At 39.1% G+C, this 15,962-nt stretch overlaps 1 pseudogene; it reads right to left on the bottom strand.

The window, feature by feature from the left end:
- The window catches only part of LOC103351886 (ATP-binding cassette sub-family E member 1 pseudogene), a 59,686-nt pseudogene continuing 43,724 nt past the window's right edge, over window positions 1–15,962 (bottom strand).

Below are 15,962 nucleotides of genomic sequence, written 5' to 3' on the forward strand. Positions count from 1 at the left end.
TCAATCTTTTTTGAATAAATGGATTATTGATATTCTCAGATTCAATCTAATCATCCAAGAAAAGTAATTTCCACTCCTCTTTTGTTGTACATCCTTAATTGAGTTTATTAATTCATGGCCTATAGTTGCTTGGATTCCTTTTGGATATAATTTTAAGATAACAAAAAATCTATTCATGCCAGCCAAAATTGTTTGAGGACAGCAACTGTGTTCTTAGATGGAACACCACCAAAAACTATGACTCGATCTGCTACATACATGGCCATGATGAAGTCATGTCCACAACAAATGCCTTCTTCATTGCATGGAGTATGGAATGTTTGACAACCCAAGCTGCCATCTGTCTTTTCCTGGAATCCAAATATACAGATGGTTCATCAACTAAATAGACATTGGCAGGTTTGCCCCAACAAAGACCTAGAACTACTCACTGCAGTTCACCACTGGATAATGTCTGCAGCTCTTGATCAACGATGTTTTCAGTTCACAGAGGCTTCATTACATGAGTCACACACTGGGGTTGAGTATAATCCTCTCTTATCTTTTCATGTAGTAACAGTGAACATTTCCAATTGATTTGGGAATGATTTTCTGTGGCTTGTAAGTGACATTTAGAACTGGCACTTCTCCTGCTTCATCAGGTTTAAGTCTTCCAGCAAGCATTCTGATAAATGTCATTTTGCCTGTACCATTTCCCCCAGCATCACCATGATTTCAGATTTCTGTAATCTCTCCAACTACAATTACTAGTTCAGTCTTGCCCATCTTTTTTATACATCCCTGGATATTTATAAGTACACATCTTTTTAACTTCTTAGCTTTCTGTCTCAACCACTTTAAAAACAAGCAATACATCTCTGAATCTCAAGCTTTCTATTGGAACATATCCAACCAAGAAAATGTTTATGCCTTCTCTGACACTGAAATGCATGATGACAAAACCATAAGCACTTGGTGTACCATACAAACAGCAGCTAAAGTAATGGAGATAATATCATACACTTAGATCATGTTCTATCACAATGGTATATCTATCTGGATTTGTTAGAGTTTGTATGGAAGTAGCAGTCTTTTTTGTTTAAACAACAGAAATGTATTTGCTGTCAGTTCTGAAGGCTTAGAGTGAAAGATCAGAGAATACACAAGTTTGGTATGTCCCCAACTCTTCTTTTTCACATATGTGAAAAATTTTAGTCTTTAAAAATTATCTAAGGAAAATACATAGCATTTTTTATAAAAGTGAAGACTAAGAGGAATACAATAAGAAGGCCTCTTATTGTAACTTTGATAATTGTTTGAGCAAGGACTATTTTTTAAAATGCATTTTCCATTTATTTTATTTATTTGATGGCAGAGTGACGAAGAGGAGAGACAGAGAGAAAGAGATCTTCCATCTATTTGTTCACTTCCCAGGCAGCTGCAAAAGCAGAGCCGAGCCGGACTGAAGCCTGGAGCTAAAACCTCCATCCATGTTTCCTACATTGCTGGTGGGGACCCAAGCCCTTGGACCATTTTCCACTGTTTCTCAGGTGCATTAGCAGAGAGCTGTATTAGAAGTGCAACAGCCAGGACTCCAACCAGTCGGTATTCACATGGGATGTCAACATCACAGGCAGCAGCTTAACCAGCTGCACCACAACATGAGCTTCCTTCCCTTTCTTGTTACCATAAAATACACTCTTTCATTGCATTCAGCCTGCTCACTGATTTTAACTCTTCTTGTTCACCTTTCTCATCATGTGCATAAAAATCTAGATGTTTTATGTGCCTCTGTGGGAAAACACTGTTATTTTCTTCTTTTATTTTTGAGATGACATATTTCTACTTTACATTATAATTAAAGGCTTGGTGATCCACTAAATAAACAGTTCAACAAACAAAAAGTAAAAAGACTATAGTTCAGCATGAATACAGGCAAGGGGTATAAAAAATAATAGGTGAAAAGATGTCAGTTTTGGCCCCAAGACCTCTAATCAATCACTTTACCGGATAAAACTGCGGGGTTGCAAGAGCACCAGCAATCCAGAGGGAAACTTCAGAGGGAACCAGCTACTAGATGGTTCGATTAATCTTTCGCCCCATACCCAGGTCAAACAACTGATTTGCATGTCAGAACTGCTACAGACCTCCACCAAAGTTTCCTCTGGCTTCGCCCTGCCCAGGCATAGTTCACCATCTTTCATTGAATTAAGTCAGTCTCAAAGGGACAAATAGCATATGTTCTCCCTGATCGGTGACAACTAACCAACCACAAAAAAGGAAACCTGTTGAAGTGAAATGGACACTATGAGAAACAGTGACTTGATCAGCCCATGTACTGACTGTCGAGGAACAACTTACTGCTTTATCCCCTTTAGTTTTTTTTGTTGTTGTTGTTCTACTTAATACTCTTGGTTGAACTCTTTAATTAACACACAATTAATCTTAGGTGTTTAAATTTAACTGAAAAGTGATCCCTGTTAAATATAAGAGTGGGAATAACAGAGGGAGGAGATGTACAGTTCAGCACATGCTCAATAAGACTTGCCACAAACGGTAGAGTTAGAAACGTGCCAGGTGATTCCAATTCAATCCCATCAAGGTGGCATGTACCAATGCCATCTCACTAGCCAAAGTGATCAGTTTCAGTTCACAATTGATCATAATGAAAGCATTAAGAGTCAACGGGATCACATCAACAAGACTAGTGTCTGCTAATGCTAACTGGAAGAATTAAAAAGGAGAGAACGATCCAACATGCAAAGTGGGATACACAGCAGACTCATAGAATGGCAGATGTCCTAAACAGAACTCTGGCCTCAGAATCAGGCTTAAGGCATTCAGATCCAGCTAAAAAGCACATGAGAATATTTTAGGCATGAAAAGCCAGGACACTCTGGCAAAAAAAAAAAAAAAAAAAAAAAAAAAAAAAAAAAAAACCTAAATGAAAGATCTCTGCGAGAGAGATCCCAGCGGAAAGAACGGGCCATCAAAGAAGGAGGTACCTTTCTCTGAAGGGAGGAGAGAACTTCCACTTTGACTATCACCTTGTCTAAATAAGATCGGAGTTGGTGAACTCAAAAGGCTTCCATAGCCTTGGCAGCTCATGACAAGAGCCTAGGGTGATTACTGACACCATAAACAGGACTGTCAATTGTTAAGTCGACAACAAGAGTCACTGTGCACTTACTCTCCATGTAGGATCTCTGTCCTTAATGTGTTGTACTTTGTGAATTAATGATATAACTAGTGCTGAAACAGTATTTTACACTTTGTGTTTCTGTGTGGGTGCAAACTGTTGAAATCTTTACGTAGTATACACTAAATTGATCTTCCGTATATAAAGATAATCGAAAATGAATCTTGATGAAGAATGGGATGGGAGAGGAAGTGGGAGATGGGATGGTTGTGGATGAGAGGGAAGTTATGGTGGTGAAAAAGCCACTGTAATCCAAAAGCTGTACTTTGGAAATTTATATTTATTAAATAAAAGTTACAAAAAAAAGAAAGAAAAGATGTCAGTTTCATTACTCATTTAAATTTTTCTTTTTTATTTTATTTTATTTTTTTATTTTTTGACAGGCAGAGTGGACAGCGAGAGAGAGAGACAGAGAGAAAGGCCTCCTTTTCAGTTGGTTCACCCCCCAAGTGGCCGCTGCGGCCGGCGCACCACGCTGATCCAAAGCCAGGAGCCAGGTGCTTCTCCTAGTCTCCCATGCGGGTGCAGGGCCCAAGCACATGGGCCATCCTCCACTGCACTCCCAGGCCACAGCAGAGAGCTGGACTGGAAGAGGAGCAACCGGGACAGAATCTGGTGCCCCGACCAGGACTAGAACCCGGTGTGTTGGCACCGCAGGAGGAGGATTAGCCTATTGAGCTACAGCGGCGCCAGCCACATATAAATTTTTCAAAAATTTAAAACAAAATTTAACAGAACAGTACTTTTTTTTTTTTCATTTTAGCTCCCACATATAAGGAAGAATATGCACACTGTGTTTTTCTATGTCTGGTTTATTTCACTCAACATTATGTCCTCTAGTTGCAACCCTTTTGATGCAAATGGTAGAATTTCAATCATTCTTTTTTATAACTGAATAATATTCCATTGTATGTACACACACACACACACATATATATAATTTTCTTTATCCATTCATCTGATGATGGACACAAGAAAGACAAAAGCAATTGTATGTCAACAACTTGATTACTCACCTAAAAGAATGAAATGTTGATGATTCTTCAGGAAGAGAGCGTACAGATTTGCTTGTGCTGTTGTTTGTATACAGAAAGTTGATATTTCTGTTTGACAAACCTGACAAAACTTGAATGTTAAGCGTAATTTAAAGACAACTATTAAATTCTCAACAAAATACAGTAACCCAAATCCAGCACATCAAAAAGATCATACATCACAATCAAGTAAGATTTATCCCAGAGATACAAAGGTGATTCAACATTTGCAAATAAGTAAACATCATAAATCACATCAACAGAATGAAGAACAGAACAGAAACACCTCAATAGGCACAGCGAAAGCATTTGATACTCTTCCAGCCCAGCTCTCTGCTGTGGCCCATGAGGGCAGATGAGGATGGCCCAAGTGCTTGGGCTCCTGCACCCACATGGGAGTCTGGAAGGAGGTACCTGGCTCCTGGCTTCAGATGGGCACAGCTCCTGCCGTTACAGCCACTTGCGGAGCGAACCAGTGGAGGGAAGACCTTTCTCTCTGTCTCTCTCTCTCTCACACTGTCTGTAACTCTGCCTGTCAAATAAATAAATAAAACCTTAAAAAAAAAGAAACATCTTGCCAAGACTCACACAAGAGAGGTAGATGATCTGAATAGATAACCCCAGATAGGTTCATTGGTGAATTCCACCAAATATTTAGGGGAAAAATTATGTCAGTTCTCTATAATCTCTTTCAAAAGGAAGAAAAATATAAGGTATACTTCACAATTCAATCTATGAGCCAAGCATTATTCTGATACCCAAACCATGCAATGACATTACAACTTTAAAAACTACAATAGACTAGCTCTCCTGAGCATGGATGTGAATTCCTCAACAAAACATTAACAAGAGAATCAACATGCTGGACACCCACAGATCTACCTCTTGCCTCAGCAATATTTGAATGTAACAGGCCTGGGGATGCTCTTCCAGCATTCCACCACTCTCCGGTCTCCTTTATAATTGCAAACTCCAGGACCATTTCTCAGCCATCTGCAGCTTCTGGGACTAGCCAACACCATTTTAGTTGTTATCGCCTTATTGCCTATCAACCATGACTTCCAAGTTTCATCAGAATTATCCATCCAGGTGGAGGCTGTCATCAACTTCCTGGTCAATTTTCATCTGTTACCTTCCTTACATCTGCCTCTATCTGGGCTTCTACTTCAACAGCAATGATGTAGCTCTGGAGGGCATCAGCCACTTCTCCCTCGAGCCTGCTGAGGAGTAGCGTGATGGCCCCCAACTTCTTTTGAAGGTACAAAACCAACTCAGTGGCCACCCTCTATTCTAGGACACTCAGAAGCCATCTCAAGATGGAGTGGGGGTTGGGGCCAGGCTAGCCATAAGATTGTTGTTTGGTGTCCTGGCTGCTCCACTTCAGATACATCTCTCTGACGACATGCCTGGGAGAGCAGGGGAGGATGGACCAAGTGCTTGTGCTCCTGCACCAAAGAGCAAGACCTGGATGAATCTCCTGTTTCCTGGCTTTATCAGGGACAAGCCCAGCCATTGAGACCATTTAGAGAGTGAACCAGTGAATGAAAGATCTGTCTCTCTCGCTCTCTCGCTCTCTCTCTCACTCTCTCTCACTCTGTGTGTGTGTGTGTCCCTTTCTCTTTTTAACTATGCCCTTCAAGTAAATAAATAAATCATTAAAAAAGATGAATGAGGCAAAAATCCAGTCGTTATGGAAGCCACATGACCTTGGAGAGAAACATCTTCATTCCTTAGATTCTGCCTGCACAGACCCCCTCCCCCCCATTTCCATGACTTTCTGGAGATCCACTTCCTAGAAGAGGAGGTGAAACTCATCAAGAAAATGGGCAACCACCTGAGCAACTTTTGCAGACTGGCCAGCCCCTAGCATGGGATGAGCAAGTATCTTCTTGAAAAGTTCATCCTCAAGAATGATCAGAGCTCTCCAGTACCCAGTAGTTTTTGAGGGCTCCTCTGCAACTCCTGTTGTCAGAGCTTTTATCTCAGTCTGTCCTTCTACCTACTAGGCAGCTTTTTAACAATCCTGGAGCCCTCCCAAGCCTTGGACCAAAAGGTAATAAAGCCGGTGTGTATGTGTGGGTGTGTGTGTGTGCACATATAAATTAGCAAATCAAATCCAGAAATGTATTGAAAGAATTGCACACTATGACCAAGTGGTATTTATCCCAAGCATATTCAACACTAGATAATTCAACACTAGAAAATCAACTTAATGTAGCACCTTGCATCAACAGACTAAAGAGGAAACAATAGAAACAGAAAAAAAAGTGCCAGAGCCAAGTCATTACTTATCAATAATCACCTTGAATGTAAATGGCTTCAACTCTCCAGTTAAAATATATAAACTGGCTGAATAGATTGAAAAACAAAACCAGCCTATAAGAAACACATCTCATCTACAAAGATACACACAGACTGAAAGTGAAAGGATGGAAAAAGATGCTAACGGAAAGCAAAAAAGGGCAGAGGCTGCCAACTTAATATCAGACAAAATGGACTTTAGCATATAAACAGTTAAAAGAGATGAAGAAGAGCACTATGTAATGATTAAAGGATCAATTCGACAGGAAGATATAATAAATGTATATGCACCTAATTACAGGGCATCTGGCTATTTAAAGAAATTTTGATAGATCAAAAAGGAGACATAGACTCCAGTACAATAGTAATGGGGGACTTCAACACCTCACTTTCATAAATGGACAGATCAAGCACACAGAAAATCAACAAAGAAATAACGGAGCTAATCGAAGCTATGGACCAAATGAACCTAACTGATATCTACAGAACTTTTCACCACACAATTGCAGAATCCACATTCTTCTCCCCAGTGCATGGAACTTTCTCTAGAATAGACCACATTAGGCCATCAAACAAGTCTCAGCAAATTCAGAAAAGTCGAAATCATATCATGTATCTTCTCTGACCACAATAGAATGAAGCTGGAAATCAACAACTCAAGAATCTATAGATTATGTGCAAACACATGGAGACTGAACAATATGTTCTTGAATGAACAGAAGAAATCAAAATAGAAATAATAAAATTTCTGGAAATAAATGAAGACAGCACATTATGTGAAAACTTATGGGATACAGCAAAAGCAGTGTTAAGAGGGAAGTTTATAGCAATTGGTGCTGACATGAAGACTCTGGAAAGGTACCGAATAAATGATGTATCAATGCATCTCAAGGACCTAAAAAACTAACAACAAACAAACTAAATCCATAATTAGTAAGAGGAAAGAAATAATTAAAATTAGAGAAGAAAAAAACAAAACAAAAAAAAGATCAGTGAAATGAAGATCTAGACTTTTGAAAAAATGAAGTTGATATACCATTGGCCCAACTAATCAAAAAAGAGAGAGAAAACCCAAATCAATAAAATCAGAGATGTAAAAGGAAATATGGCAACAAATACCACAGAAATAAAAAGAATCATCAAGAATTATTCCAAAAAGCTGTATGCCAACAAATTAAGAAACCTAGAAGAAATGGGTAGTTTCCTAGATACATACAATCTATCAAAATTGGGTCATGAAGACATAGAAAATCTAAACAGACCAATAACCAAGAAGAGATTGAATCAGTAATAAAGATCCTCCCAACGAAGAAAAGCCAAGGACCAGCGTGATTTACTGCAGTACTCTATCAGACATTTAAAGAAAAACTAATTACAATTCTTCTCAAGCTATTCAAAACAATTGAAAGAGATGGAATCCTCCCAAACTCCTTCTATGAAGCCTGTATCACATTAATTACTAAGCCAGAAAAAGATACAACAGAGAAAGAGAACTATAGACCAATATCCCTAATGAACATAGATGCAAAAATCCTCAACAAATATTAGCTAATCAAATTCAATGATCAGAAAGATCATTTATCTGGACAACGTAGTATTTATCCCTGGTATGCAGGGATGATCCAACATTCACAAATCAATCAATGTGATACATCACATTTAAAAATTGAAGAACAAAAACCATATGGTTATCTCAATAAATTTAGAGAAATCATTTGATAAAATACAACATCATTTCATGATGGAAACCTTAAGCATATTGCATATAGAATGAAAATTCCTCAATATAATCAAGGCAATTTTTACAATCCCACAGCCAGGATCCTTTAGAATGTGGAAAAGCTGGAAGCATTCCCCTTAAGATCTGGAACCAGACAAGGATTAGCACTATTACCACTGCTATTCAAAACAGTCCTGGAAATTTTAGCCAGAGTCATTGAGCAAGAAAAAGAAATCAAAGGGATACAAATTGGAACTGAGGGGCCGCCCCGCAGCTCAATAGGCTAATCCTCTGCCTGCGGTGCCAGCACACCGGGTTCTAGTCCCGGTTGGGGTGCCGGATTCTGTCCCGGTTGCCCCTCTTCCAGGCCAGCTCTCTGCTGTGGCCCGGGAGTGCAGTGGAGGATGGCCCAAGTTCTTGGGTCCTGCACCCCATGGGAGACCAGGATAAGCACCTGGCTCCTGCTTTCAGATCAGCGCAGTGCGCCAGGCACAGCACGTCAGCCGTGGCAGTCATTGGAGGGTTAACTAATGGCAAAAGGAAGACCTTTCTCTCTGTCTCTCTCTCTCAGTGTCCACTCTGCCTGTTAAAATAAATAAATAAATAACTAAACAAACAAATTGGAACTGAGGAAAACAAACTCTCCCTATTTGCAGATGACATGATCCTATATATATGGAATCCAAAATACTCCACTAAGAAACTATTGGAACTCATAAAAGAGATTGGCAAAGTGGCAGGATATAAAATCAACATGGAAAAATCAATAGCCTTTGTATACATGGATAATGTCATGACTAAAAAAGAACTTTCAAATCAATCCCATTCACAATAGCTCCAAAAATTGATACCTTGGAATCAATTTAACCAAGGATGTCAAATATCTTGCTTTTTTACTTATTTGACAGAGTTAGACAGTGAGAGAGAAACACAGAGAGAAAGGTCTTCCTTCCATTGGTTCACCCCTCAAATGGCCACTATGGCCAGCACTGCACTGATCTGAAGCCAGGAGCCAAGTGTTTCTTCCTCGTCTCCCATGCAGGTGCAGGGCCCAAGCACTTGAGCCATTCTCCACTGCCTTCCCAGGTAACAGCAGAGAGATGAACTGGAAGAGGAGCAACCGGGACTAGAACCTGGCACCCATATAGGATGCCAGTGCTGCAGGCAGAGGATTAACCAAGTGAGCCACAGTGCCGGCCCCTCAAAGATCTCTAAGACGAAAATTATAAAACATTAACAAAAGAAATAGAAGAAGACATTATAAAATGGAAAAATCTTCCATGTTCATGGATTGGAAGAATCAACATCATCAAAAGTCTGAACTACGAAATGTAATTTACAGATTTCAGTGCGATCCCATTCAAAATACCAGTGACATTCTTTTCAGATCTAGAAAACATGATGCTAAAAATCATAGGCAAACACAGGAGATCCCGAATAGCTAAAGCCATCTTATACAACAAAAACAAAACTGGAGACATTACAATACCAGATTTCAAGACAGAATACAGGGCAGTTATAATCAAAACAGCCTGGTACTGGCATAAAAATGGACTTGTAGATCAATGAAACAGAATAGAAATCAATTAATGCATGTACAACCAATTTATTTTTGACAAGTAGCTAAAAGCAATCCCTAGAGCAAGGACAGTCTCTTTAACAAATGGTGCTGGGGAAACTGGATCTCCACGTGTAGAAGTATGAAACTAGACCCATATCTTACACCTTACACAAAAGTCCAATCAAAATGGATTAATGACCTAAATCTATGAGTTAATACACTCAAATTACTAGAGAACATTGGGGAAACTCTGCAAGGCATTGGCATAGGCCAAGACTTCTAGGGAAAGACCCCCAGAAGCACAGGCAATCAAGGCCAAAATTGACAAATAGGATTATATCAAACTAGGAAGCTTCTGCACTGCAAAAGAAACACTCAACCAAATGAAGAGGCAACTGAGAGAATGGAAGAATATATTTGCAAACTGATAGAGTTAACATCCAGAATCTAAAAGGTGGTCAAGAAATTCAACAACAACAAAACAAACAATCCAGTTAAGAAATGTGCAAAGGACTTGAACAGGTATTTTTCAATAGAGGAAATTCAAATGGCTACCAGACACTTGAGAAAATGCTCAGGCACTAGCTGTCAGGGAAATACAAAGCAAAACCAGAGTGAGGTTTCACCTCACTTCAGTTAGAATGGCTAGCATACAGCAATCAACAAAAACAAATGCTGACAAGGATGTGGGGGGAAAAGTATCTTGGTCTACTGTTGGTGGGAATGTAAACTGGTGCAGCCACTGTGAAAGACAGTATGGAGATACCTCAGAAATCTGAATATAGACCTACCATATGATCTAGCCATCCCACTCCTGGGAATTTACCCAAACCAAAAGAAATCAGCATATGAAAGGGGTATCTCTACCTCATGTTCATTATAGCACAAGTCACAATAGCTAAGATATGGAACCAACCCATACGTCCACCAATTGTTGACTGGGTAAAGTATGGAGTACTACGCAGCTGTAAAAAAAATGAAATCCTGTCTTTTGTAACAAGATGGATGCAACTGGGAACCATTATATTTAGTGAAATAAGTCCATCCCAAAAAGACAGATACCATATATTTTCGCTGATCCAAGGCAACTATAGAATACCTGAAATATAATATATTGGAGTGAAACTGACATTGTGAGATTCTATTATTGCTTACTGCCCTTGTCTCTTCCATTGAGGAACAGTGTTTTTGTTGTTGTTATTATTTGCTTTCTTTTTTCTTTTACTAAGTGTAGAGTTAACTATATGATTGTTAAGTAAACTGAAATATATCTTTTTAAAAATTAAGAATGGGAATATGAGAGGGAGCAGGAGGAATGGACAGAGCCTTTCGATAGTTGAGTAATAATACATTGTTTATATGCACCACACTTTCTTTAGCCATTTATCAGTGGTTGGACACTTAGGTTGTTCCCAAATCTCATCTATCATGAGTGGTATTGCAATAAACAAGGGAGTGCATATGTCTCATCAAATGAGTGAAGCTAAATATATTTTCACTTGATTATTGTTTATATACCTTTCCCATTTTCCTGCTGGACTATGGTGTTTTTGTTTTTTATTTGTTGGACTTAATGTAGTAGAGCCATTAAACCTTTGACTATAATGTAAATTTAAAAATATGTTATATACAAAAAAAGAAAATGCTGATCATGAAATATCATGTAGCCCTAATATTCCTTAGAAGTGATCATGGTCTTAAAGTATTGCTTTTCTAGCTACCTTTCTCCTTTTTTGACACCTTTAATATTCATCTAACACCTCTGATGTGCTAAGCTCTGAAAAGAAGTGTAGTAAAGCTAAAATCTTGTTTCAAAAGACAAGATGGGTAAAATAGACCATCTGCTTGTTAAGAACGGCTTGGGCTAAAATTTATGTCCCTTTTTTCTTCATCATCATAACCACTTAATTTGTTTTGTTTTATGGCATTCTCATTATGAAATTCTATTGGTACAATACAAAGATAGAAAAAATTACAATTTGCCTATTTCTATAAGCATATAAAAATTCATTGGAGAGCAAAAAATTACAAGGTTTCTATAGAAATAATCCAAGACTCTAAACACAATACCAAAAAAATTGGAGTTTGAAAAAATTATTAGAAATAATATATCTACTGAAAGCAAAGTAAATCAACAGCAACAACAAAACCTAAACTTAAAGGGTATTTAACTATGTAGTGAAATCTCATTATTTTTGACAAATTCATAGGTTAAAAAACATGACCTTGAAATTTGTGTCCATTTTGAATATCCATTCTTCTGTAAAGCAGAGCTAATGCTATTACCCAGCTCACAAGACTGCTATGAGAATGGAGATGAGTACAAAACACTTAGCAACATGACACATAGTCATTGCCCAGTAAATGTGAGCCACTATAATTTGTTAATTATTTACTTGATAGAGTTACACAGAGAGAGGAGAGGTGCGGGGAAGGGGGGGGGCAGTCTTCCATCTGCTGGTTCACTCCCCAATTGGCCACAATGGCCAGAGCTGCACCAGTCCGAAGCCAGGAGCCAGGAGCTTCTTCCGGGTCTTCCCATGCAAGCATAGGAGCCCAAGCACTTGGAACATTTTCTACTGCTTTCCCAGGCCACAGCAGAGAGTTGGACCAGAAGAGGAGCAGCCGGGACTTGAACTGGCACCTATATGGGATGCCAGCACTGCAGACAGTGGCTTTACCTGCTATGCCACAGCGCCGAACCCACAATTTATTAATTAGAACTGTTATTAATAATAAGTAGCAGAGGCAAGATGCAAACCTAATTATGCGAGATGCCAAGTAATAACCAGGTTCATGCCTTTCCTGCTTTCTGGGTTCACACCTCACCTCTTGAATCCTCTCAACAAGTCTGGGAAGTGAAAAGTCAAATGAGGAAACTGAGGCCCAGAGACAGACAGTGGTCACGCTGCTAAGAAGGGAAGGGAACATGATTTGGTCTGCAGAACTCTGACTCCAAGTCCTATGTTCCCTCTATCAGACCATGAAGGATGCATTACACCCAGAGAAGGTTCGAAAGGCTCCTGAAAACAGGTACTGGACAAAGGAACCCAAGGTAAAAATGTAGGAATGAGGGCCGGTGCTGTGGTATAATGGGTAAAGCTGCAGCCTGCAATGCCAGCATCCCATATGGGCACTGGTTTGAGTCCTGGCTGCTCCACTTCCAATCCAGCTCTCTGCTATGGCCTGGGAAAGCAATAGAAAATGGCCCAAGACCTTGGGCTCCTGCACCCGCATAGGAGACCCTGAAGAAGCTCCAGGCTCCTGCTTCATATCGGCCAAGCTCTGGCCATTGCAGGCATTTGAGGAATGGAGGAATGAACCAGCAGAGGGAAGACATCGCGCTCTCTCTCTCTCCTTCCTCTGCCTTTCAAATAAATAAATCTTTTTAAAAAGAAAATGTAAGGAGGAAGAGAATCAACCTTTATCAAGTTCCTGCTGTGTGAATTTTCTCACATAATTTCTCCAAAAACCTTTGTATGGTGTCCCCATTTTATGGATCAGGAGAGAGACCAAGAAAAATCAATTGACACCCAGGTTTACAAAACCCACAGGTGAATGTATTGGGATTTGAACCTAGCAATGCCAGAATCCTCTTCATTATTATACCATGCAGCAAAAGAAAATTTCAACTGACCCTTATATCTTTTATTTCCAAAATTAAGACACAAATGTATATAAAAATAAGATTCTCCCCATAAGTTTGATCCACCAATCCCCCAGTTCCTGTCTCCCAAAGGCAGTTTCTTTAGCATCTCTATAGAGATAGTCTGTGCGTCCACAAGGGGAATCCCCTTGTATACATATAATGTTACACACACATGCACACTAGCATAGTGAAGTTGCTGTTATGGTCTCAATTCTTCCCACTTAATACATTATTCTCAGTTCCTTTCTGTGGTAGCTGGCCTCAGACATGACTCTGAATGATGTTTGTTTACTGGTATTCAGAATTTTGTGTTATCCCCTGTTAGGGTGTATCTGGGAAGTGAGGTCTAGACCTAGTAAATTGCTTCTAATGAACAGAATATGGAAAAAGTCATTTGGAGAAGAAGTCATTTCTGAGATTAGACTACTGGAAGCTGAATTCTGTCTTGCTGGAACTCTCTCTTTTGCAGTCTCGGTTGGCCGGCTGTGATACAGACAGCTGATATGTTGAAAAGGACCATGTTCCAAGAAACTGAGCATGGTCTCTGATCAGCAGCCATGAAGAACAGAGGCCCTTTAGTTCAAGAGCCTGCAAAGAAGTGAATCTTATTAACAACCACTTCACTGAGGTGGAAAGTGGCTCCTTCCCAACTCAAGCCTTGAAATGACTACAACTCACAACAATTTTCATTCTGTGAGAGAGACTGGCAAGCTAAGCTACTCTCAGATTACAGACCTATAGAAAGTATGCACTCATAATACATGTTGTTTCAAGCCATATAGTCTTGGAGAAATTTGTTACATATAATAGATAATTAAGACATTTTCATAGCAGTACATAAAATGATTCATCAATATTTTATATGCCATTATCTAGTTAATTTGTCCTCTTTCATGAATATTAAAGTGTTTCCAAGTGTTTGCTATGATAAACAGAGATGCGCTGAACAACCACATATTTACAAAGATCATTTTTCTTTTTTTAACTTTTATTTAATGAATGTAAATTTCCGAAGTACAGCTTTTGGATTATAGTGACTTCCCCCCCATAACTTTCCTCCCAACCACAACCATCCCATCTCCTGTTCTCTCTCCCATCCCATTCACATCAAGATTCATTTTCAATTATCTTTATATACGGAAGATCAATTTAGTGTATACTACGTAAAGATTTCAACAGTTTGCACCCACACAGAAACACAAAGTGTAAAATACTGTTTCAGCACTAGTTATATCATTAATTCACAAAGTACAACACATTAAGGACAGAGATCCTACATGGAGAGTAAGTGCACAGTGACTCTTGTTGTCGACTTAACAATTGACAGTCCTGTTTATGGTGTCAGTAATCACCCTAGGCTCTTGTCATGAGCTGCCAAGGCTATGGAAGCCTTTTGAGTTCACCAACTCCGATCTTATTTAGACAAGGTGATAGTCAAAGTGGAAGTTCTCTCCTCCCTTCAGAGAAAGGTACCTCCTTCTTTGATGGCCCGTTCTTTCCGCTGGGATCTCTCTCGCAGAGATCTTTCATTTAGGTTTGTGTTTTTTTTTTTTTTTTTTTTTTTTTTTTTTTTTTTTTTTTTTTTTGCCAGAGTGTCCTGGCTTTTCATGCCTAAAATATTCTCATGTGCTTTTTAGCTGGATCTGAATGCCTTAAGCCTGATTCTGAGGCCAGAGTTCTGTTTAGGACATCTGCCATTCTATGAGTCTGCTGTGTATCCCACTTTGCATGTTGGATCGTTCTCTCCTTTTTAATTCTTCCAGTTAGCATTAGCAGACACTAGTCTTGTTTATGTGATCCCGTTGACTCTTAATGCTTTCATTATGATCAATTGTGAACTGAAACTGATCACTTTGGCTAGTGAGATGGCATTGGTACATGCCACCTTGATGGGATTGAATTGGAATCACCTGGCACGTTTCTAACTCTACCGTTTGTGGCAAGTCTTATTGAGCATGTGCTGAACTGTACATCTCCTCCCTCTGTTATTCCCACTCTTATATTTAACAGGGATCACTTTTCAGTTAAATTTAAACACCTAAGATTAATTGTGTGTTAATTAAAGAGTTCAACCAAGAGTATTAAGTAGAACAACAACAACAAAAAAAACTAAAGGGGATAAAGCAGTAAGTTGTTCCTCGACAGTCAGTACATGGGCTGATCAAGTCACTGTTTCTCATAGTGTCCATTTCACTTCAACAAGTTTCCTTTCACATGCTCAGTTAGTTGTCACTGATTAGGGAGAACGTATGCTATTTGTCCCTTTGGGACTGGCTTATTTCACTCAGCATGATTTGTTCCAGATTCCTCCATTGTGTTGCAAATGACCGGATTTCATTGTATTTTTACTACTGTATAGTATTCTATAGAGCACATATCACATAATTTCTTTATCCAGTCTACTGTTGACGGGCTTTTAGGTTGATTCCAGGTCTTAGCTATTGTGAATTGAGCTGGAATAAACATTAAGGTGTAGACAGCTTTTGTGTTGGCCAATTTAATTTCCTTTGGGTACATTC

Source organism: Oryctolagus cuniculus, chromosome X, assembly GCF_051225735.1.
Source record: "Oryctolagus cuniculus isolate XC-2025 breed Fujian yellow rabbit chromosome X, ASM5122573v1, whole genome shotgun sequence".
Taxonomy (NCBI): Eukaryota; Metazoa; Chordata; class Mammalia; order Lagomorpha; family Leporidae; genus Oryctolagus; species Oryctolagus cuniculus.